The sequence below is a fragment of the Canis aureus genome, chromosome 2 (assembly GCF_053574225.1).
Source record: "Canis aureus isolate CA01 chromosome 2, VMU_Caureus_v.1.0, whole genome shotgun sequence".
NCBI lineage: Eukaryota > Metazoa > Chordata > Mammalia > Carnivora > Canidae > Canis > Canis aureus.
In genome coordinates this window covers 5,944,308-5,967,580 of record NC_135612.1, presented here as the reverse complement: position 1 = coordinate 5,967,580, position 23,273 = coordinate 5,944,308, and the positions used below count along the sequence as shown (strand labels likewise).

At 33.1% G+C, this 23,273-nt stretch overlaps 1 long non-coding RNA gene across 9 annotated transcripts in view; it reads left to right on the top strand.

Moving 5' to 3' along the window:
• Positions 1-23,273, top strand: part of LOC144292330 (uncharacterized) — a 148,975-nt gene that overhangs the window by 76,328 nt on the left and 49,374 nt on the right. Inside the window, exons 4-5 of one of the 9 annotated variants that reach the window (XR_013359788.1) lie at positions 19,546-19,683; positions 20,137-20,420. The exons of 4 other annotated variants lie outside the window; for them this stretch is intronic. This is a non-coding gene — a long non-coding RNA (uncharacterized LOC144292330). Of the gene's footprint in view, positions 1-2,642; positions 3,920-8,283; positions 9,291-19,545; positions 19,684-20,136; positions 20,421-23,273 lie in introns of those variants that run through there. 4 more of the 9 variants (XR_013359800.1, XR_013359789.1, XR_013359780.1 and 1 more) reach the window with 4 other exon arrangements.

Below are 23,273 nucleotides of genomic sequence, written 5' to 3'. Positions count from 1 at the left end.
CCAACTATTACTTTTGCATATTTTATTTTAATATATATCAGCCTTGCAAAACTGTCTTCTGTCTAAATTAATGGGCTTTTAAATGTGTTACAATGTTTTTGCTGTTAAACCTAAGACCCCTTAAAAGAACTGAAGGAAAAAAGTAAAATTATAATTAAAAGCCTTTATTGTTTGTGAGTTAAAATAATTATTCAAAATAGAAATTGTTACCTATTAAGACCATATGCTGTGTAAAATATTCTTGTTGATGTCAACAGGAGTTTCCATGAGGATGTGGGCAACATATGGACCTGGCATTTTGTTAATTAAAAACAATGTTTTGCTACATTGATGTGTGTTCCAAAGAGGGATTCCTAGAGCATAACACTAAGTTGCTGAGTTCACTGTTTTAGGAGATCGGTGGTTATACAGTTTAAAGTTAGATTTGAAATGCAAGGATATAACATTAATATTATTCACATGGTGACATTAGCATACAAGCATTCTATTTTTAAGAACAATAGAAGAGTTTTGTTGAAATTTTTTATTTAGATGACTAATTAATTTCAAGTAATTTTCAAGGCTACTGAAAATTGAATACTAAACTGCAAATATTATAAATGGGGACTAAACATCTATAAGAAACTTTTTTTGGCCTTTTAAAGTATATGTAGAATTCCTTACAGTATATTTATTGAAAAAATAGTCAAATTCACCATGTTTCCTGCCCTCCACAATGAACTCATTCCATAAGAGGAATCTATTTGTCTACACAGTGACTCAGAAATAGAGTTCTGACTTGCTTTGGTTAAGAGAGTGAGGAAAGTGATGATGCTCCAGTATCAAAATTGGGCCTAATGGCCTTCATTTCTTTCTGTCTTTTTCCTTTTTGTGGATTCCTACCTAATCTACACCGCCAGGGGGGAGCCTATGGAGCAGACCCAATCCAGTCTAGTTGTCCCAGCTGAAAATCCAGAAACAGGAAAGACCCTAGCAAATTTCAGCAAACTTTCAACCACTAACGTGTGGGTGAGAACCAACCAGAAACATGGCCCAGCAAGCATGTATGCTTATTAGTGTAAAATTGCAAATGCTTATGGTTAAGCCACTAAATTTTGAGGTGGTATTGTTATACAACACTATTATGACAATGTATTCCTACAACATTGCTTCCTCTCCCTCACATAAATGGTATTTGATGTCTTGATTAGCATCAGTTTTCAAAAACCAGAGAAGGGAAATTCACAAAGACCACTAGTCATGCAGAATCCACAGCAAAATATATGGTGCAGAATGCTTACGCGAGCTACCTTGATGCAGGAGAATATTGTTGTTTATAGTATACATATAGGTAGATATCTAGGTTCAATCAACATCAGCATTTAGACACTGCCTCTAGCCATGTAGGCCAAGAGGCCTTCCTGCTCCCTCTGAAGATAGAACCTGATTTTTCCCATTGCTATTGCTACTTCTGATTAAGTAGAAATAGTTCCATACACCTTTTTTTCCAAGAAAAACTGATGTTTAAATGACTCATGTTAGGTTTTAGATTTTACCGATATAGATCATTGATCCTAAAGCCAAAAAGACATTTTGTCTACATGTTAACTTTTGGATACCACTGCAAAGAGAGAGATCAATGAAAGATACGAGGCTTGAGGGCAAAAATATGAATGAAAGACATAGCCTTGTGTTGTATTTGACAAGAGCAATTGTGAAAATGTATGTTTTTTGAAAGGCCTGTACTATATAAGAATGTGAAATGTCATTAACAGTTAACCCAATAGGAAAAAAACATCTCTAAGTCATCAGGAAAAAAATAAATGATACAACACACAAACAAAAATAAATTGCTTTTGCCCTCATAGTAACTCAAAATAATCAATAATACTTTCTATTCTGTGTAGATACATAAGTATCATTCATCTGTAAGGCTGCATGAGATGAATATACTAGTTTTTTAGATATTATGAATGGAAAATGCATGTGTATCATTCTACTTTCCACAGAGTAAGTTTCAGCTGTTCAATGTAATGTATAGCTTTTAATGAAATTCAGGGACACCTAGATGGTAATCTATAGGAGTGTGAACATCAGGAGCCAAATGCCTAGCACCGTATGGAAGAGAAATGCTGCCATTTTTGTTCCTCCAAACTTCAGCTAGTTCAGGACAAGCGCCTCAATGCACTGAAACCTACAAAGAATAAGAATCTGAAACAAAGTTGTATCAGAATCATACCTGCCTCTAACATAAGAGGAGAGTAGAGACTGAGGATGAAAATGAAACGGAACCAAAGGCATCACAATAGATGAAAACTATTTGAAAGTTAAGGTACAAAGGATTTGTTTGCTCCTAGAAATCAAAGTTAGCAATATATGTCAGGACACAAAATTTCTTAGTTATTCTGGACTGATTGAATGACCTGTGTATTCTCTCTTTCTTACTATCTTTCTTTCTTTTCCCTTTTCTCTTTTTTCCTTTCCTCTCCTTCCCTTTCCATTATCTGAGGTTTAACTAGGAGGGACCCATTTCCATCCATCGTACGTGCTCAGTTCCCTCCCCAAAATTGTTTAGATCAGAAAGGCCAAAGAATCAAAAAAATTATATTCTTTCAAGACATTTGCCAAGATGTATTAATCTCTCATTGACCCTCAATTTTCAGTGTACTACAGCACTTTCATGGTATGATGCATTCCTGGACTCCATGCCCTTGTAAGACTTCAGCATACAGGAAGAAATTTCCCATACAGCTGGCAAGCAGCCAACACAAAAATAGGTCTTCTGGGACGCCCAAATAAAGTCTCAGAAAGGAGCTATTACTTTGTCTCAGGAAATTCCAAACTTAAAAGTACCTCTTTTTGCATATCTTTTTTGTTGTGACATTGTTGAGAAACTAGATGTCAGCAAACTCTGGCTATTGTGGTTACCTTATTCTGGGTAAAAGTATGTTTATTCAAGACTGTAGAATTCATTACTTTCTATCTGTTAATATTCAAAACATACACGTAATTCACATCTTACTTAGCTCAAATATAACCAAATTTTAATGATCTCCTTGTAATAAATGATTATTTTTATCAGATAATCAAATTGAGTGAAATATGAACTATGTAACACCAAAGTCAATCTTTTCTAATGTAAATTATGTATACTGAGCACTTCAACTCTCAATTTGGAGAGTCTAATGCCTGCTGAAAGGCAAAAGAAATAAGGCTGATTTTATGCCTTCGATCTATTCCTTCTGTTTATAAGAGAAAAGCAAATATATATTATAAAGCATCTAAAAACATCTACCAAAACAATTTGCCATGAAATCAAGAGTTCTGTGATTAACTTTCATACAATTAATGAGGCAGAGCCATCTTTTCTGTCACAAATCCCTTTTGACTTCAACAAATGTACAAACTTCAACTTGGCCAAAATAAACGGGTTTCAAAGTATGCAAGATGGCCCAACACTACCAAACAAATATTTGTATCAAACTACTCATTCAATGATATGAAACTCAGTTCCATGTATTCACATATTAGTGTTTACTTGAACCAGTTGACAGATGTATTAGAAAGAGCACAGGCTTGAAATTGAAATTCCCGCTTTAATTCTCAAAGCTCTGAACTCTTGCAAGTGTTTTAGTTGCTCTAAGTCTTATTTACTTAGAAGAAAATCTCAATCTTAAAATGCGAATTGATGTACGTGTTACATGGCTAGCATAACTGAGTAATCCATACAAGTTGATTGGCACTCAATAAGGAATCAATAAATGCTGATTCCCCTCCTTTCCTAATGAGAAATTCCTAAGTAGAAATTAAAAGAAGCCTATCTAAAACAATGCCATTTCCAGAAACAAATGGAAAATCTAGAAATCCAAGACCAAATTTGATGGTAAAAAAAAAAAAAAAAATCAAGGAAACAAGATACGGATAAATAACAAGATTTTTAGTGTCTGGTTTAATAAACCACATGGCTGCAATTTGGAGGAAGAACCATAAAAAGTGCTACTTGAGAAGGGAAATGTGATCTCAGAAAAGTGTCTTGGAACCAGTGCCTAACAAAACTTTCAGTCTTTTTTTTTTTTAATTATAATTTCTTGTGTTATATATTCACATAATCTCAGATCTACAACTATCTTAAGAACAAAAAAATTATAGGTGGATTTGCTTAATACATTATTCACTATCTCTGACAATATAGGACTTCCAAAATTTTTTTATTCCAGAAATTGCAGCAAAATTCAAAATGTATCTTTACCTATTTTTATTTTTTAACTATTATTTTTTCAAATTTGAATATTAAATTTATGAGTCATTCAATTTACACTAAAATAAAACATGTTCTTTTTCTTCTTTCTGACTTTGATAATATTCTTTTCCAATTATTTTGAACATGTAGAAATATATTAAGATACGAAGATGCTAATACTATTTATGAAATGAATCAGTTCTCATATAACTATGGATCAGTATAAAAGTATCAAATAATGTATATATTAATGGAAGGAGTATATTAAATCATGCATCTCATATATTTACTCTTAAATATATGACAAATATCTAAAAATATAATTAGGTTACAAACTAAAAACATGTTTAAAAGGAACATGGTTTGTTTGGTTTTTTTTTTTTAAGATTGTATTTATTTATTCATGAGAGACACACAGAGAGAGGCAGAGACACAGGCAGAGGAAGAAGCAGGCTCCCTGCAGGGAACCCGATGCAGGACTTGATCCCAGGACCCTGGGGTCACACCCTGACCCGAAGGCAGACACTCCACTGCTAAGCCACCCAGGTGTCTCGAAAAGAACATGGTTTTAAATTATAATGAACATGAATATCACCCTCATGTAACATTTAATCTTATTAAATTAAATATAGAAAGCAATATATATGTATAATTAAATTAATAAAGAATGAGCATAAACTGCTTCAAAAAGAAGGTCTGTGCTTTCAAAACTTTGATCTTTAATAATCTTTTGAACTCAGAACTCACAAAAATGTGAGACATGTTCTTTAGGTTTCTCACCCAACCTCATGAAACCAATTTAGCTGCATTTGCAATAAGAAACTCAAAGATAGTATTAAACTGATTCAGGCATTTTGTTTGAAATAGAACCCTACTGAGTTAGCTTATCACAAAAAGGAGATGCATTTAAATGTTGCTTCTCAGATCCTTGCACTAGGGTAAGTCCTAACATCAGGAATAAATAAGAACCAGAACTAAAAGAGCGTCAAGATTCCTTCTCCCCATTTCTGTCCCCTGCAACTCTCTGGGCACCTTTTTCACTCTTCTGTCACTTTTTTAAGAACAAAGTTTTATGATTCCCATTCTGCATAGCTGAGCACAACAGACCTCAGCTTCCAAGTTTACATCCCTTTCATCGCAGATACACTAGATTATGGTTTGAATAGCTTTGTTCTTTAATTTCCAAAACAGAGAACTGTACTGGTCCTGATGAGGGGTCTATCTAACCCGGACTAGTCAGTGGTACCCATGAGAGTGGTATTATATGTTATCGATTTCCCATTTTAACTATCTGTTTGGAGATTCTCGAGCTGCTGGTGATACTTGTGAGAGGGATTAGAACTGTGAAGTTTCCTAAATAGCCAAGCCCACCAGAAAGCCACAGATGAGAAAACCACATATTTTGCAGCAGTGGCCCCATCAGGAAAAGGCAAATTCAGAAAAGCAGAATCAGTGGCAGAAGGAGACAAGGAAAAAGGTAAAAAGGAAAGGACACAGAACATCAGCCTCTCACTTGCACGTTTCAGACAAAGCTTTGACGGTGCACCAAGTAAAACCAGTGTTAGAAGCGCTGCTTTTCAGTATGTGTGCCAAAGGGAACACCGGCCTAGAATATGTCATCCTTATAAAAAAATCAAATGATTTTCTTTTATAAATTTTCATAATAGCATAGATGTTTTCCTATCATAACCTCAGTAGAAAAATAGATGGAAGAAAATTAATTTTTCGTAGACTACCTCTTCCAAATTGTGAATATACGAGACTGGATAAAAATTGGCCACAAGAATTTGCTTTATGTTTTAGATGTAGATCTCAAATGGTGTTAGAATTCTCAGCATACCATTAGCATAACTTTCATTTCCCTGTGGGCTTCCAGCTGAAAATAAACTCCAGTCAGTTTCCTTATCTCAGTTCCCAATAGAAGAGAAAAGATAGCTAATCTTTCAGTACAATTAGGTATAGAGAAAAGATCAAGGCTTTTTCTAAAAGAACCAGATACCTCCTGCCAGAAATTTTATCTTTAAGGGTTATCAGGAGTTGTCTTAAAGTCTATCCTCAAATATAAGAATTAGAGGACTCTGGACTGCCTTTGAGGAGACATAAATGGAGTGGCCTGACAATAGGGTAAGTTGTGAAAAACAGCACTGGTCCTACCACAATTATCCTGAATTAAGAGAAGATAAATACAATGTGTGAACCTGTGTTAAATAGCATGTGCTCCATTTTCCTGCTGAAGATCAGCCAGGCTTAATGTAGGATATATCCTGAGGGATGAGTGAAATTATCCTCTAACACTAGTCTTTAGTCCTATTATCCTAGAGCAGTGGCTCCCATAATTTAGTGTGCATCCCAATCACTTTGAAAGCTTATAAAAACAGATCTTGCTGGGTTCCACTCCATGTTTTCTAATTCTAACAAATTCCCAGGTGAAGATGATGACGCTGGTTCTGGGTCTACACTTTGAGAATAATTATACTAAAGCCAAGATGCTATTGAGTGGTTCAAATATTAAAATATTTGTTTTTCAAGATTCATAGTATGTGCTACGTCCCTCAAGTGGCGAAGCCAAATAGTAATTATGAGAACAACAATAATAATGATAATGGAGTAAGGATACTCCCTATGTGGCTAGAGATCAAGATCGAAGTGTGTTGCTTTTACACTAAGATTGGTAAAGTCCTATTATTTTAATAGACACACCTTTTTTGAATAAAAATAAGAGCCCTAAAATCATAGATGTAACATCTCTACTAACACAAAAGTACAAACAATATATAGAACTCTTACTTTGCATAATATATTATTCCTTGGGAATTATATTGTGAATCATAATTCAAACATCAGGTGGGGAACTTGCTAAACATTAGATTTTTGGTGTATACCTCTAAATGTTAATTTTCTGAGTCATGTCTAGGCTCCAGAATCTATTTGTTTAATAGGCATCCAAGTGACTCCTATGTAGGGAACTAGCAGACTATATTCTGGAATAAACTGTCCCTAGATAACACTGGGAGTTAGAAAAAGCCTGGTTATTCTTCTGTGTTACTAATGTGGAAATATGGTTAGGGAAATAATGAATTAGTCAATGTCCCAAGGTTGTTAAGTGTTAGAGAACTCTCAAATCTTTTAACTTTGACTTCCATGCTTCTACTCTCCATATCACATTATCTTTTTTCTAAATGGATTTTTTTTTTTATTTTCACTTCTGGAGGCTTCACGAGGTAGCATGAAGTCCCTTGAGATTTAGAATTCCAAGGTGCTGAGACACTGTACAATTGTAACTTCATTTTCAAGAACCTTATTTTAATGTTATTTTATCCAATTTAAGTTCCAATCTATTCAGAAATCCATGTCTCCTACCATCTTTTTTATCTTCTTTTCTCATTACCATATCACATTATCTTAAAAATATGGATGAAACTAGTATTCATAATGTTCAAGGGTAGAAACCTAACCAATATTGAAACAGCATTATTATTTATGTGTCATTACTTTGTCGGTATCATTTACTATTTTGGAATCCCAGACACCCATAGTCTTCCCAAATAGGCTTACTATTGGGAACCTTTTAAGGAAAGAGCATTTTAAGTTCATATAGAATGTAACTGATTCTGTCTACACACACTGAATAAAACTGCACAGGGAAACACATGGTTAAGCAGAGTCTTAACACGAAAAAACTTATTAAAATAACATGAAATGTGAACTGTTTTCTATCTGCTCTGCTTGGAAAAAAATGTAAGTTATATGAAATAAATCTGGTACAATGCCAGTGGGAAGTACCAGATTTACTTAATAAATACATATCACTTCTATCAAACTATTAAAAATGGGGAGGGCTTGCAAGTTTTCCAAAGTTTTCATCAGTTTCATATTTATGATTTGAAATACATGTCATCATATAAAAATGTTTGGAAAACATAGTCATTTTGTTCTAATACGGCATATCAAGTTTCACATGGAATTAATTCCAAATTTTAGTCCATTTGATCTCTTGACTCTTAGGAAAGAGGTTGCTCTACATTTAACCCCATGCAGAAATAAACTTTCTATTTTCTTTTCAGCAGCTTCAAGTTCCGTGTCGTGCATATTCATTCATATACTAGAACTTTTGTTATCAACTGAAACTATGAGTGCAAGAGAAACACTTTCCAGCCCTCACCAAGGATATGGGGTGGATCAAAAAGAGCTGTTAAATGATGATTAAACTCTTATATCCCTGTAAGCTCCCTCTGACTGGCTAATGGAAAAAAGATGGCGAAAAACATTTTTCTCTGTTGTCAAGCCAGCATTATATATTATGAACACTGTTTCAACTGGACTTCTTAGCAGTTTCATAAAAGAAAGCCATTAGGATATATATATATATATATATATATATATATATATATATATATATATGCCTTAGTTTATGTGCTACTTAATTGTAATGGAATAGTAAGAGTTTCCTTCTGGCCTGCTCAGTGATTTCCCTCTTCTTGAATTTCTATTTTCCATATGTGTTTAATATGTCAAACAATCATAGGTAAGAACCAAAAACCATATTCACCACATGCAAAAAAAAAAAAAAAAAAAAAAAAAACGTACAGATGCCAATCGATACCCATGGCTTGCACACTACGTGTGGATTTTGTGCTTCCCAGCGCTAAGCAAACTGGATAAGCTTTAATCAGTTTTGTTTTCATAGACTTTAGATCCCCTTTTTTAATTAGCATAATGAACAAATGACTTCTTCCATCTCATCCTTGTCTCCAAGAAGAGTCATTAAACTGATTGCATTTATCTTGTTAAAGAGCAACTTTCATTCCACCCTAACCCTGATTTAGTCTCATAAAGCTGAGCACTTAAGGAAGTAGAAACACTTTAAAAATACCCAGTTTTTGAACTTCTCAGTCTAAATCCTTTTGTGAGCTAAAAGAATTTTCCTTACTAAGCAATGCAGCGAGTCTATATAAAAACCTCTATGGGATAAAATGTCAGTTTATAAATCCTCTGGCTTTCTAGTTTATGTGAAGCTCTTAGGCTTTCTGTTTCCATCCAACAGTAAGATTGTTACCTCTTGAGGTGGTTCGAATGGAATAAATTACTAGAAAACATTTCCTAGAATAAAACTGTGGTTTTATTGTTGTCATAGTGGTAATCACATAGTGATTAAAATTGTCCATCCCTACTCCTTATCACATAAGAATACCGTCTTGCTCTTCGTGTCAACGCTGAACACCCATGACATCTAGTGAATGCAGATTCTTATTTACATTATATGCTATAGTCATATGATTCCTAGATTCTGACCCTGACCTCACTGTTTACGGATATTTCATACTTAACACATGGCCTAAAAATAGCTCTAATAATAACTTATACTTTAATCGGGCAAATCGTTTTTCTATCTGCTCTGGCAGTGTGGCCTAATTCAGCTTCTTAATTTCACGTACTACACAAAGCTATTGTACATAGCAAGAGAATTATCATACTAACTCTTTCCTTCCTCTAATAGTATCAATAAAAGGTTAACCATTAACCAAATATTTGTAATGAAGAAAATCCAGAATTTTAAAGGCTATCTCTAAATGCCCTGCTCATTTAATTTATTATTCTTTATCTTTTAAGGTCTTTATTTTTGAAAACATGGTAATGTATAGTTTATCCACACACAAAGTTGATCAGCTAAGGTGAAGATTGAGAGATAACTTTAGTAGCTATGTAAATTTGTTTTTCTAGCTAAGAGCTCTTTTTTCTTAGGCATGACAGATTTTTGAAAATAATTTTTCAAGCTTCTAGAGTTTCACGTGAATTTACTATTACCTGAAACATAGACTGTCCTTTTAGTTAAACAAATTTTATTTTCTTAGGGCTTGAAAATAAAATCATATCACCCTGGCTAGTAAACCTCCAGCTTATGCAGTCAATTCAATTTAATAAACATTTATGTTTAGATCATGATACTCAATGATGTAGGGAATCTCAAGGTGTAAAAAGTATGATCCTAATTTCAAGGCATTTATAATCTTGAAAATAATTAGAAATGTCTCACTCTAATGATAATGATAATGAGCAGCAGTTAGAGACTGTTCATTTGAGCAACCACAAAATCACATGATACATAATCATCTATATTATGGCCAAAATTCAGAAAGTTATTCTGAAAATGGCCTTCAATAAGTTACATATGAACAGCATACAAGCTTACAGATTTTGTTTACTTCATTATAAAAAAAATGGATAAAGGAAGATTTCCCCCCTATGTTGAGAATATTGCCACTTATCTGCTTAATATCTCCACTCAATGTCTCTTATAACAAGTCTTTTAAACATATAGGTCTTTTAAAGAACTGATCTATTTCCTTATACTGAATAGTGACAATTTTGAAAGCCCATAGCTTTACTTTCTTTTTGTGGACTTGATGCAAGGAGAAGAGTTAATTATTAAAAATATAAATTATTTTTAAATGACTTTTTAATTATTTTAGTTTGAAGCAGCGTTTTTAAAGTGAGACCCAGTGATGGCCACTAAAACTATTTCAGGAGGTCTATGAGGTCAAAACTAAGTTTCTGTTGCTACTAAGATGTCATTTGCCTTCTTTATTGTGTTAACTTTGCATTGATATTACCAAAGCAATAGTGATTTAATAGGGTAGAAATCAGGGTGAGGCAAAATTTAAGGGAAAACCAAAAAGCTTAGTAATCAAGACAAATAATATTTTAGTGCAATATTTTAAGAATCACAATTTATGCAAAAATTCATGATAAAAAATAAATAACAGATTTAAAAAAATAATAATAATAATAACCATTTATTTTCAGTGTATTCTTACCCCAAATTGTGCTAAATTTGTTGTTGTTGCTTTTCATTTTGTTTTCTGTTTTTAATATAGTTTTATTGCTATCCCCCTTTTACTAATGAGAAAATGACGTTAAAGGGTTTTGTAATGGGTTCAGAATAATAGCTTATTGAGGAATGGAATTTAGTTTGAAATTCAAGATTGTAGGTTCCAGATACCATACTCTAAACTACTGTCTCTGTTTCTCCTCAATAAACACACTACTATAAAAAAAAAAAAATAAATAAAAAAATAAATAAATAAATAAATAAATAAATAACAATGCCATGCTGAGCTACATTGGGGTAAAAAAGTTTCAGTGTTTTAGTATTTTTAAGCTACATTAAAATTCTGGGGAAAAAATTAACAATTAAAAATATATAAAACATATATAAATATATACATATACAATTTAAATACCTAGGATATACAGAAAACAAACATACTTCATTTTTGTGTCAGGTTCAAATATAGCATGTGAAAGCCCCGATGACTAAAATTGCTATATGTCTTAACATGAATCAAGGGGGTGGCCAAAATTGTATTAGCAGTCATTGCATTCTTTACCATCAGGTACTTGTAGCAAAAGGAAAAACTTTTATTAAAAATTAATGTCTTCAATGAGGCGGAGTAAATCTTGGTTCTTGAATACATGTGTTCTTAATACTCACCATAATAAACTGGAAGTATGCATATGGCACTGCATACCACAGTACCCCTGATGTATCAAAGGGGAAAAAACAAAGTTTTATAATTGTTTGAGTTGTAAGCTCAACTAGCCACTTTTCTAATTAAATTCCACTTTGACTCCAAAGGGTTGGTAATCAAAAAACAGAGTTGGGCATTTGGCAGAAAATTTCTTTCTTTCCTTTTTTTTTTTTTTTTTGGCAGAAAATTTCTTGAAGATAAATGAAATGAGCTAGTCACATTAAGCAGACAAAAAAAATGACATGATTTTTTTTTCCCCAATGATACAATTTGAGCCTCTATACAAATAGCATTTTGGAAAAATTTTATCTGCCACAATTTTGTAATAGATTGCATCAAAAATTGGAAAAGTTGTGTATCAGTGAGCCAAAATATTCTGAAAGATGTAAATATCTGCTCAAAGTGTAAGACAGATCAGTTAATTTTAATATAATGGCGTATACAAAGTTAATTCATATGGATTCAGATTCCATATTGTAACTAGTCTTTGAGAGACTACTACTGGGACAATTTGGATATGATATCAAAGAAAAATGTCCATGATTATCCAAAATGGTTATTAAAAGCCCTTTCCTTTTCCAGCTGCTTTTCTGTATGAGGCTACATTTTTATCATATACTGCAACCAAAAAAAAAAAAATACTTCAATGAGTTGAATGCAGAAGCAAACCCAAGAATCTAGTTCATTGTTCCGTATAAAATAAGATATGGAAGAGCTTTGTCCAATCCATGCTATCTTTTCTTATATGATTTTGAAACTACGGTTACTTTTCATAAAATATACAACACATTTATGTTTCCAGGAAATTATTTATTATTATATTTAAGGAAATAAATTAAAATATTTAAATTTTTTTCAATTCTATTTCTTAATATAAATATTGTATCTACCCATGGCCATTGGCAAGACAGAACTACAAATCCAGAGCACTTAATGTAGGAACTTAATGTAAGATGTAGGTAGAAAAGTTGGTAGGGTAAAGTTTACAAAAAGCCTGTTAAAATATACTAAGAAATTTAATCTCTTAAACAAAGAAGAGACGTAGTGAGGAGTTTCAGAAATCTAGCTTTCTTGGCCACTTGAGAAAGAAACTGGAAGAGGAAAACAAGTAAATGATTGCAAAAATCTAGGGAAGAGATCACCGAGGTCTGAGCCAAGTCACTATCAACAAGAAAAGAAAGAAGGATTATATCCAAGGGATATTTATGATATAAAGTCTTCAGGAATGATTTAACACCAAATTGTGTACAATTAATGAGGAAACAAAGGGTTTGGTGAAGAGTCTGACCAACAGGGTAGATGGAAATCATATCATCTCTAATGTAAAGCACAAGCTGGGGTCACATTTGGATGACTAAATAAAGTAAGCTTTTGATTATGATGAACTTTAAAAGACTATAACACAATCATGAAAGTAGAGCAGACAAATATATATTTATATCTGATATCCCAAGGGGAGATCTGAATTTGGAAGCAAGCAATTAGAAGTCATTAGGAAAAAGTAGCAGTCACACGCATGGAAGTGATTAAGATTACCAAGGGGAAATTTGTAGATTAAGAAAAACATTGAGGTCAAAACTCCACACATTACCAGCATATATGCTCTTTAAAAAGAAAAATAATAATTGTTCTCACTCTAAAATGCCAGGACTGATTTTTACATAGCCCAGAGAGCATGTACTCAAAATGTCTGCAACATGAGATAAACTTTTATAAATCACTCTAGTTTAATTCCTATTCAATGGAGAAAAGCCTTTTTTTTTTCAAAGTGGGCCAATATAAATTTCACTATGCAAAATTTTATGATTCTTTTGAAAAAAATTAATAAAAAATATTTCCTCTTTTGTTCTTGCTTTTTTTTTTTGTTTGTTTTTTAAATCCTGTTTCTTCTTTCTTCTTTGTTTCAACACTAGGGACACACAAATGGACTTCGACTACAGTTGACATGAGCAGTTGCTCTCTGAAGCCTGTTATTGTGTATTTTCTGCCCAGAATTTTGTTGTTGTTAGTTTTCAACATAGTGCTTTTGTTTAATGAAGTTTCAGGATCACTGCTCCAGATAGTCACTGTTGTATTTCTACCCACAGATATTCTATTTACATTTTAATACTTTGTGAGTAGGCTTGGTTTAGATTTGAACCACTAGTTTATAAGCTTCTCCTTTGTGACTTCTACCATATTTTTAAACTTGTTTCAGTTTATATGTCTTTTGACTGCCTCTATAAGGTACGATCCCAGTCTAACATGTTTTATTCATTCTTTTAAGTTGGCTTCCCCTAGAAAATGGAATCTGAGATGTATATCTCCATTTACATGGTTTATTAGAAAATGCTTTCAGAAACTATTCCTGTATGGAAAGGAGAAAACAAGTTTGAGTAGAGGGAGAAACTGAAATGTAAAAATATTATAACAAAGACCTCAGCCCATCCATGAGATGCTAGGGAACTAGGAGAGACCTGCAGTTGTTTCAAACTGAAGCAACGGTAGTAGTCATTTGTCCCTTTTCTCCTCATTTTACTAATCATTAAATGTGGGAAATTCCCAGGAAGAGTATAACCTCAAGTAAGATAGCCATTATCAGCAAAAGCCAATTCCTAAGGAGGGAATATGCTGTGAATTATTATTTTTTCTTTCTTTCTTTCTTTTTTTTTTTTTTTGTTGTGAATTATTCTAAAAAACCCAGCAGTAGCTAAAAATGAGTGCCTTGGTCCTAAAGGCAGAGTCTGAACACATAATTACATAATCTACGACAACATTAACTGCAAAAGTTGATTTGTAAACTGTTCATCTTTGTAGACACACTCATTCATTTATTATGAAAGTATTGCTCAAGAAATTCCTTTCCAAAGTTCTGGTTAAGACAAGAAAAAAAAAAGTAAAGATGGGAGGAGGGAAGAGTTTTTAGAAAATAAAAGATTTTTGAGAAAAAGAGTCTTGAAGAGAAAGACTCACGGAAGTTATAAAACTTATCTATACTTCTTTTGCCCATCTTAAAGGCAATATATATATTTCTATCAGTTAAAGTGTTAAACATTTTTAAGAGTTTGTAATAATTTTTGACAAAACACTAGAAAATTTAAAAATATTGCAAATAACTTTTCAGGGAAAATAGGTATTTCAAAATCTGATTTTATTCCAAATGAGAATTTTGAAAGTCATGCCTACAACTGAGAGTTGTTGGCTGCTCCAAAAATAGAAGATGCTTTCTCCTGAGTGTTGTGTTTCACAATATTTATTGCTTTCTAAGATCTGAAAAGTTTGCTTCATTTAAGCATTGGTTGCCAAATTTAAGTGAGATTTGAATATATATATTCAAATATATATATAGCATTTTTGCCTCTAAAAAAATCAATAAAAATAATGTAAATACTATGAGTAAAGCTCTGCATTGGGTTCTGGTGATATAATTTGCAACTGACAGTCACAGACTATAAAATCCCTGCCTCTACTGTAGTGATTCCCAAACTATCACTGACTGGTATTTTTGTATGGCATAGTAAAAATATATTACCAGAGAAGTGAAATAGAAATACATGGCCAAATTCTTTATTATTACACCCATCAAATGTCAGGTTACTTTGTCATATTGCCAAAATAGTTTCTAAACACTTTCAATTTCTTATAGCATTTCCGATTAGTAGGAATTTGTAGATTGGCAACAGCTCATGGATAACAATTATAGTAAGGTTTTTTATGAAATGTCCCATATTTCAGCACAGATGATGCTGCTGACCAATAAACTTCCAATTACAATAGAATGTAATAATAAACACTTAACTCAGACATTTTTAGCCAAGGAAGTCTGCCTAGAGGAAGTGATAGCTAATATAAATGCTAATGTTTACATGTAATTAGGGGAAAAAAAGATAAATTGGTAAAGAAAGGTAGAATTCTCTGCTTATCAGAAAAAAAAAACTTGATTCTGTTTTGATCAAAAAATGGATAATAGTTCAGTGACTGGAATAGAAAATTCAAAAGCAAACCATTCACAGAAGGAAGGTGATGAGTTTAGTTATAAACAGGCTGAGTTAGAATCACCTCTGGGATAACCAAGTTGAGAGGTACAAAATTCAGTCTAATGCATATGATTAAAGCTTAAGAGATATTTACCTAGAGCTACAGCTATAAATTTTATCCATTTAAATGGGCTAAGAAAATAGAAGACATTACCAAGGAAGAGGATATGCAATGAAAAGAGAAAGGAGTCTGAGAAAACAAAAAATTGAACAAAGAACATTCAAAGTTTTAGTACTTCCCACTTGAAAGGAACAGTTTCTACACAGATAGTACCTATGTACAGTATTTCTAAGATACAGAAAAGAAACACTTCAAAACTTCATAAAAATGCATATGACCATCTTACGACAGAACCCATAAGCTGAAGGTGCACTCACATTCTGGAACAAATAGCAAAATAAAATATCTTTAGCCTTGATTAAATTAAGAAAAAAAGAGTCTAGGAAACTACTGCGATTGCCTCTTCTTGATATGATTCCAAAATAAAGCATATGTTTTTAAATCAATGGTTTTCAAGGAGAACAGAAAAGCTTTGTTGAGTGGGAACTTGTCAAAATCACTTGGGGACTTTCAAACATAGCATACTCACTGCAACTAACTCCCTACACCCCAGGCACCCACAAATGATTAAATTCTGACATGCTAACTCTGAAGGTATGTTGTAGTAATACAGGAGTCATTTTCTTTCTGTGATAGTATCTTTGAAATAGCAATTTAATTCAGTGTGGAAATCTATTATTTATTTAACATTTTTTGTCCTCAGCACCAGGGATACAAGAAGAGTAAGAAACATACCTTATTAAATGTATAGAACTCAATAGCTGGGGGGGGGGGGGGGGGAGGGTAGTGGAGAAACAAACAAGCAAAACAAAAACACCTCTGTGATTAAAAAATGGCCAAAGAGGGGCACCTGGGTGGCTCAGTTGGTTAAGTGTCTGCCTTGGCCTCAGGTCATGATCCCAGGGTCCTGCGATGGAGCTCTGCCTTGGGCTCCCTGCTCAGTGCAGAAGCTGCTTCTCCCTCTGCCCTCTATCTCTCCCTTCCACTTATTCTCACTCTTTCTATCTCTAAATAAATAAACAAAATCTTCTTTAAAAATGGGCACAGAAACTGAATTGACATTTTTTTCAATGAAAATATACAAATGGCCAACAGGTACACAAAAAGATGCTCAACATCATTAATTATCATGGAGATGCAACTTAAAACCACAATGATATAGATACCAGGTCACACTTGTTAGAATGGCTATTATCAAAAAGACATGAGATGACAAGAATATGGAGAAAAAGGAACCCTTGTGTGCTAATGGTGAGAGTGTAAATTGGTACAGTCACTGTGGAAAATAGTGAGGAGGTTCCTCAAAAAATAAAACAATCAGGGCAGCCCCAGTGGCTCAGTGGTTTAGCGCCACCTTCGGCCCAGGGCCTGACCCTGGAGACCCAGGATCTAGTCCCACGTCCGGCTCCCTGGATGGAGCCTGCTTCTCCCTCTGCCTGTGTCTCTGCCTTTCTCTCTCTCTCTCTCTCTCTCTCTCTCTCTGTCCCTCATGAATAAATAAATAAAATCTTTAAAAAATAAAAAATAAAATAAATAAAACAATGACAATAGCCTATGATCAGAAATCCCATGTCTGATTATATATCAAAAGGAAATACAATATCTCAAAGAGATATCTGTACCTCCATGTATCTCACTGAAGCATTATTCACAGTGGTTAACACATGGAAACAGCCTAAATATCCATGGACAGATGAATAAAGAAAATGTGTGTGTGTGTGTGTGTGTATATATGCTAATATATATATTTATAGTATCTAAATATATAGTATATATGCTAATATATATTATATGCTAATATATATAGCTAATATAGCTAATGCTATATATATATATATATATACATACACACACACACACAGGTATATATGTGTATATGTGATACACACAAAGGAATATTATTCAATCATAAAAAACAAGTAAACCTGCCATTTGCGACCAAATGGATGAATCTTAAAGGCATTAGGCTAAGTGAAATAAGTCACATGGAGAAGGAAATATACTGTATGATTTCACTTATATGTACAAACCTAAAAAAGCCAAACTCCTAGAAACAGAGAATAAATTGGTAGTTTCCAGGGCTAAGGACTGGGGAAAATGGGGAGGTGTTAGTCAAACGGTACAGACATTGAAATTATAAGATGAATAATTTCTAGGCATCTAACAGCACAGCATGGTGATTATAGTTAACAATACTATATTGTTTACTTGAAAGAGGCTAAGAGGGTAGATCTTAAATCTACTCACATACACACACAAGATGGCAACCATGTGAGGTGATGAATTCGTTAGGTAAGCTTACTGTGGTAATCATTTTTACATATATACATATATCAAACCATCAGGTTGTACAACCGAACCTACACAACATTATAAATCAATCTATCTCAGTAGAGTTGGAGGGAGAAAAAAGAAACCCTGAAGACAGAACTTCTTTTTTTCTTTGCAATGTACTTATTTTTAGAAAGATGCAAGCGTTGCAACATAATATAAATATTAACTTTGGGAGAAATATAATGATAAGTTATTATTAGAATGGTTGAGTAAGATTTGAATCAGAAGATTAACTCTTTCTAGTTGTGGTTCTGTCCCTCAATAGTTTTGTGATCTCGAACAAGTTTCTTAATGTCTTGGGTTCCAGGTTTCTTACAGGTAAAAAAACAGTGGTTGGGCGATTTGACTTTTTTTTTTTTTTTTTTAGAAAAATCAAGTAAGAGTAAGATACACAGATTTATAGATTCCACCTCAGAGTTACTAAGTATTCTCCATGATTAAGTCTCCCTAAAAAACTTTTTTAGGTGATACCTGTACAACCAACCCTGTAACAGTCCATTTGACCATCATCTGGGAACATCTGGAGTAAATGACCACTGCTCATGTACCCCTAAGTTATTTCCATAAATTAGGGAACAAATGAAACCTCCTGGAATTTGAAAAGGTTATGTAATTATATAAAATCCACTCTAGCTTTATAATTATGTTTCTGACTTTCTGTATTAATTTCAAAAGACTATTTTATTTTATAGCTAAGTTTGTAATGAGTAAACCAAATAGCTCATGAAGGTGAGATATAAATAAAACATAACTAAATAATTTTCCATTCTAATAACAAAGCAATATTTTGTACAAATAACCTTTAATTATAATAGATAGTCTCTATGTTAAGTAAATTTATTCATATCTTTCTAAGGAAAGGTGGTATTTTCTCATGGATAATCTTTTAAATTTATATCTACTCTCATAGCCAATCAAATCAGTCAATCCATTGATGTATACAAAATCTATTATAAATCATTGTGCTAATGGTTTTATCATTACTGATTATTCTCACCTTTTAAGAAGATCCATCATGAATACAAAGTTTTTCCCAAACTAAATGCTAACGAATTTGGGAGGGAAAAAATGCTATTTTTGTACCCAGAGGGAAAGATGTGCCGATATATTGCCTGGACAGGGCACTATCTTAAGCACACATCTCTTAGCATTTTATTTATAGTGGAAACATCAATTGATTCCACAAGAAATTATCTCATTTGGGGAGAAATTATTATTATAGGATTAGATTTCTTTCCTTACATTTCTTGGACTTGATATAGAATTTTATCAAAAAAATTAAGGACGTGTACGTGTAATGTGCATGTGAGTGAATGAAGAAAGGAAAAAGTGATACTCTGAATTTATATCTGGCTGACATGTGTGTACTCTAAATCTTGTTCACAGACTATATAAAACCCCTAGAAATGATTTTGGAATATTCAACAATATTCAATATTCATTCAATTCTATGAATGATTAGCATCTCTTTCTCACTGAAGAAACATGATAACATCTCTTTTATGAACTCTCATTCGAAACAAGGTCAGAGTCAAACCAACTCATGAAATATATCAGTTTTCTAACGTGCCATGATGTTTAACAAAAAGATTTTTTTAATTTTATTAATTTATTCATGAGAGATACAGACAGAGAGGCAGAGACACAGACAGAGGGAGAAGCAGGCTCCATGCAGGAGCCCAATGTGGGATTCGATCCCAGGACCCCGGGATCATGCCCTGAGCCAAAGGTAGACGCTCAACTACTGAGGCCCCCAGATGTCCCTAAACAAAAAGATTTTTAATTGAAAAGGAACATGAATTCAATATTTTAACGTGGAAACTTTAGACAGTTTTCTAAGGTTTTTCTTCATGCAATGGTAGAAAATAATTACAGTGCCATATGCAATAATAATAGTGAAAAAACGCTTGAGTGTGCTCTACGTGTCATATACCATGTAAAACAGTACACTTTTGTTATCCCATTTAATCTTCACAGAAATTTTAGAAGATGGATGCTGTTGTTATTGTCCAAAAATGAGGAAACAGAGGTTAGAGAGATAACAATTAGTAATCTGAGGAAATTGCATTTGAATCTAAGCAGTCCAGATCAAGTAATTATTACATTAATTAACTTCTACCTAGAGGAATGGACTTTATTAGCAAGAATTCATATGGGATCCTCTAAATGTCTACACTTCACCACTAAAAATTGTAAGTCCGTGTCATCTAGAAAACACACGTATCTGTGGAATTATATTTTTCTCTCTAGGAAGAAAAATGTTCCATCAGTAGCATCAATATATAGGAATTAAATTTAAAGTGGTAGGATATGCTAACAACAGGAAAACTGATGCATGTTGTTTTCTTTGTCTTGTTATTTGGTTTGTTAGTTTTGTCTTTTAATTGTGATTTTGATGGCATATTGCCAGCCTAAAGTAACAAATTCTCTTAGTGGAGGTTACTGAGCTAGATGTTCAAATCCTGGGGGGGGGGGGGGGGGGTTCTTCTGCTTCTTCTTCTTCTTTTTTTTTTTTTTTTTTTTTTTTGTAGAAAACCACAGCAGAAAACTCCCTGTAGTTTTGTTTTTATGTACAAACAACCAGTACAATATTAAATAAGTAATTAAGACCTTAAAAACGTGTAAAAACATATTATATGAGTGTATATTTTTATAGTTTACTTTAGATTCCACCAAGAAATCTCCCGTGGCTCTTGTATTTCATAAAAATTTTGTCTTGAGTTGGCTACGGTTTTCAATTGCTGCTATTCCTGATTATAATTATAGATTAGTGTTATTTTGCCTTCACAATCAGCACTTTAATTTGTTGTAGGTTTGGTTAATTATAAAGTGACGCATATTTCCATTAACAACCTTTTTAGAAGCATAATTTTTTTAAGCGGGCTCTTAGGAAGTGTATGCATTGTGGTTCAAATATGAATGATTCACACCTCTAATGCTAAAAGAAATGCAATTACAATTTTAAAACAGCACATTTGTAAAGTGACACTCCATTGGAAAATAGAGGAGGACATATGGAAGAAGGTCCTCTTAAGAAGGTTTCATTAAAAACTACTCAAGAATAACCTAAAAGCAAAAACTGTTTTCACTACCTAATTGTTCTTAAAAAAACTAGAATGTCAAACTTATCCTAATTTAATTTATTTGTTTAAATGTATATCATACTTCTTTCTCAAAAAGAGAATACACAAACAATATATCTGATATAATTTCAATGCAAAATCAAAATCAAAGAAAGAAAATGTTATAACCATATTTAACACAATTATTATAATTACAAATTAGTCTTGAGAATGCACCTTGATTTTGAAAAAGATATTCAGAACCACATTTTTTTTTCTTTTTTAAAGATGTTATTTATTTATTCATGAGAGACACAAAGAAAGAGGCAGAGACGTAGGCAGAGTGAGAAGCGGGACTCTATCCCAGGTCCCTGGGATCACAACCTGAGCCAAAGGCAGATGCTCAACCACTGGGCGATCCAGGTGTCCCAAGAACCATATCTTATCCAGGAATTGAGATTTTTCAATTAGTTCACTTGTACAGTCTATAGATCTTACAGGCAGTAACACCTTAAATAATGATTTATGTGGTATAGCATTAATTAGTATTACAACTATTCCCAACAATTAGAAATATACAAAGACTCTTTACACTGCATTCTGTAAATGCAGTTTATATAGTTATACATATTATACAGTTTATACCGTATATATAATGTATATATAATCTAGGTATTATATAAGACTAGAATTTGCACAAATTAAATGATAACTATTATTATTTTTATTTAAAAACCTCATGGGGTGGCTTGATGGCTCAGTCGGTTAAGTGTCCAACTGGATTTTGGCTCAGGTTATGATCTCAGGGTCTTGTGATCCAGCCCCATGTTGAGCTCCACTCAGCAATGAGTCAGTTTGATTTCCCTCTCTCCCCCTCTGCCCCACCCTCCAGCTCATGCATGCTCACACACTCACACACTCTTTAAAAACTAAAAAAATCTTTAAAAAAAAAAAAAAAGAATGAACACCTCACTTTCCCTTAGTTAGGATTAGAGTTTACGCAAATTCCTTAAATTTTAGCATGGGCCAAAAGATGGCATGATGAAGGTAGGATTAACGTTATTATAAGAAGTTTCTTATTGTACCCAAATGCACACCCTAATTTCCACAATGCTCTCCCAGCAATGCCTCAAATAACATAATAGTTGAGGAAAGAAAAAAGATGTCACTGTAATGAAAGAGTCTATCATCAAATCAGCATTTAATTTCCTCCATGGATTTCACCTACAATCCTCAAAATAAGACTTCAGTGGAAGAGATTATAGCTTCCCTGAATACACCTAATTAAAGGGGGGAGGGATGGCTATCAAAAGCTCTGCAGAAATCAATGAACTTTAAGATACTGGTTGTTTCAAAATTGCAGAGCATTCTCCATAATTCCTTTGGAAAGAAAGCGTGGTAACAGTATGCTTCACTCTCTGATAAGCCAGCATATATTCATGGTTCATTTCATTGAGAATATCTTTTAGACATTTTAAGCACTAGAACTGAGAACACCTGGTATAGCAGTTCGTGACACCAGCTATAGCACATACAAATACCTCTATTTGAAATATCACTGCACTGGAAATCCAAATTTCTATCATTTGATAATATGCAAGTATGTGAAATTACACCACAATGAAGAGATATATCATTACCTATGTCCTTACACATTGAGACATTTCTCTTGATTAGGTCCTGTTTTTACTTTCTTCAAAGCTTGTATTATAACATCACCTTTATACCATGATACTTGGTTTTGAATATCTAACTACATATATCCCCCAAAGGATATTCCACTATACTGAGCTCAAGATTTACAGACTCAAAATCCCATTGTATTTGAGTATCACTGGGTGTAGTGAAACACTACAGTTGCCCAGGCAAAGCTGTGTCAAAGCAAAAATAAAAGAACAAATGGAATACTAGAGTATATGCCCGGAAAAGATTCTGAAAATGATTAGTTTTCAATAGTTTTCTAGTTTTGAGAATAAATTTTCAATACTTGTCCAAAATGGCTGTTTTTTTAAAACATTTTTTTATGTTGGCTTTAATATTCAAACTATATAT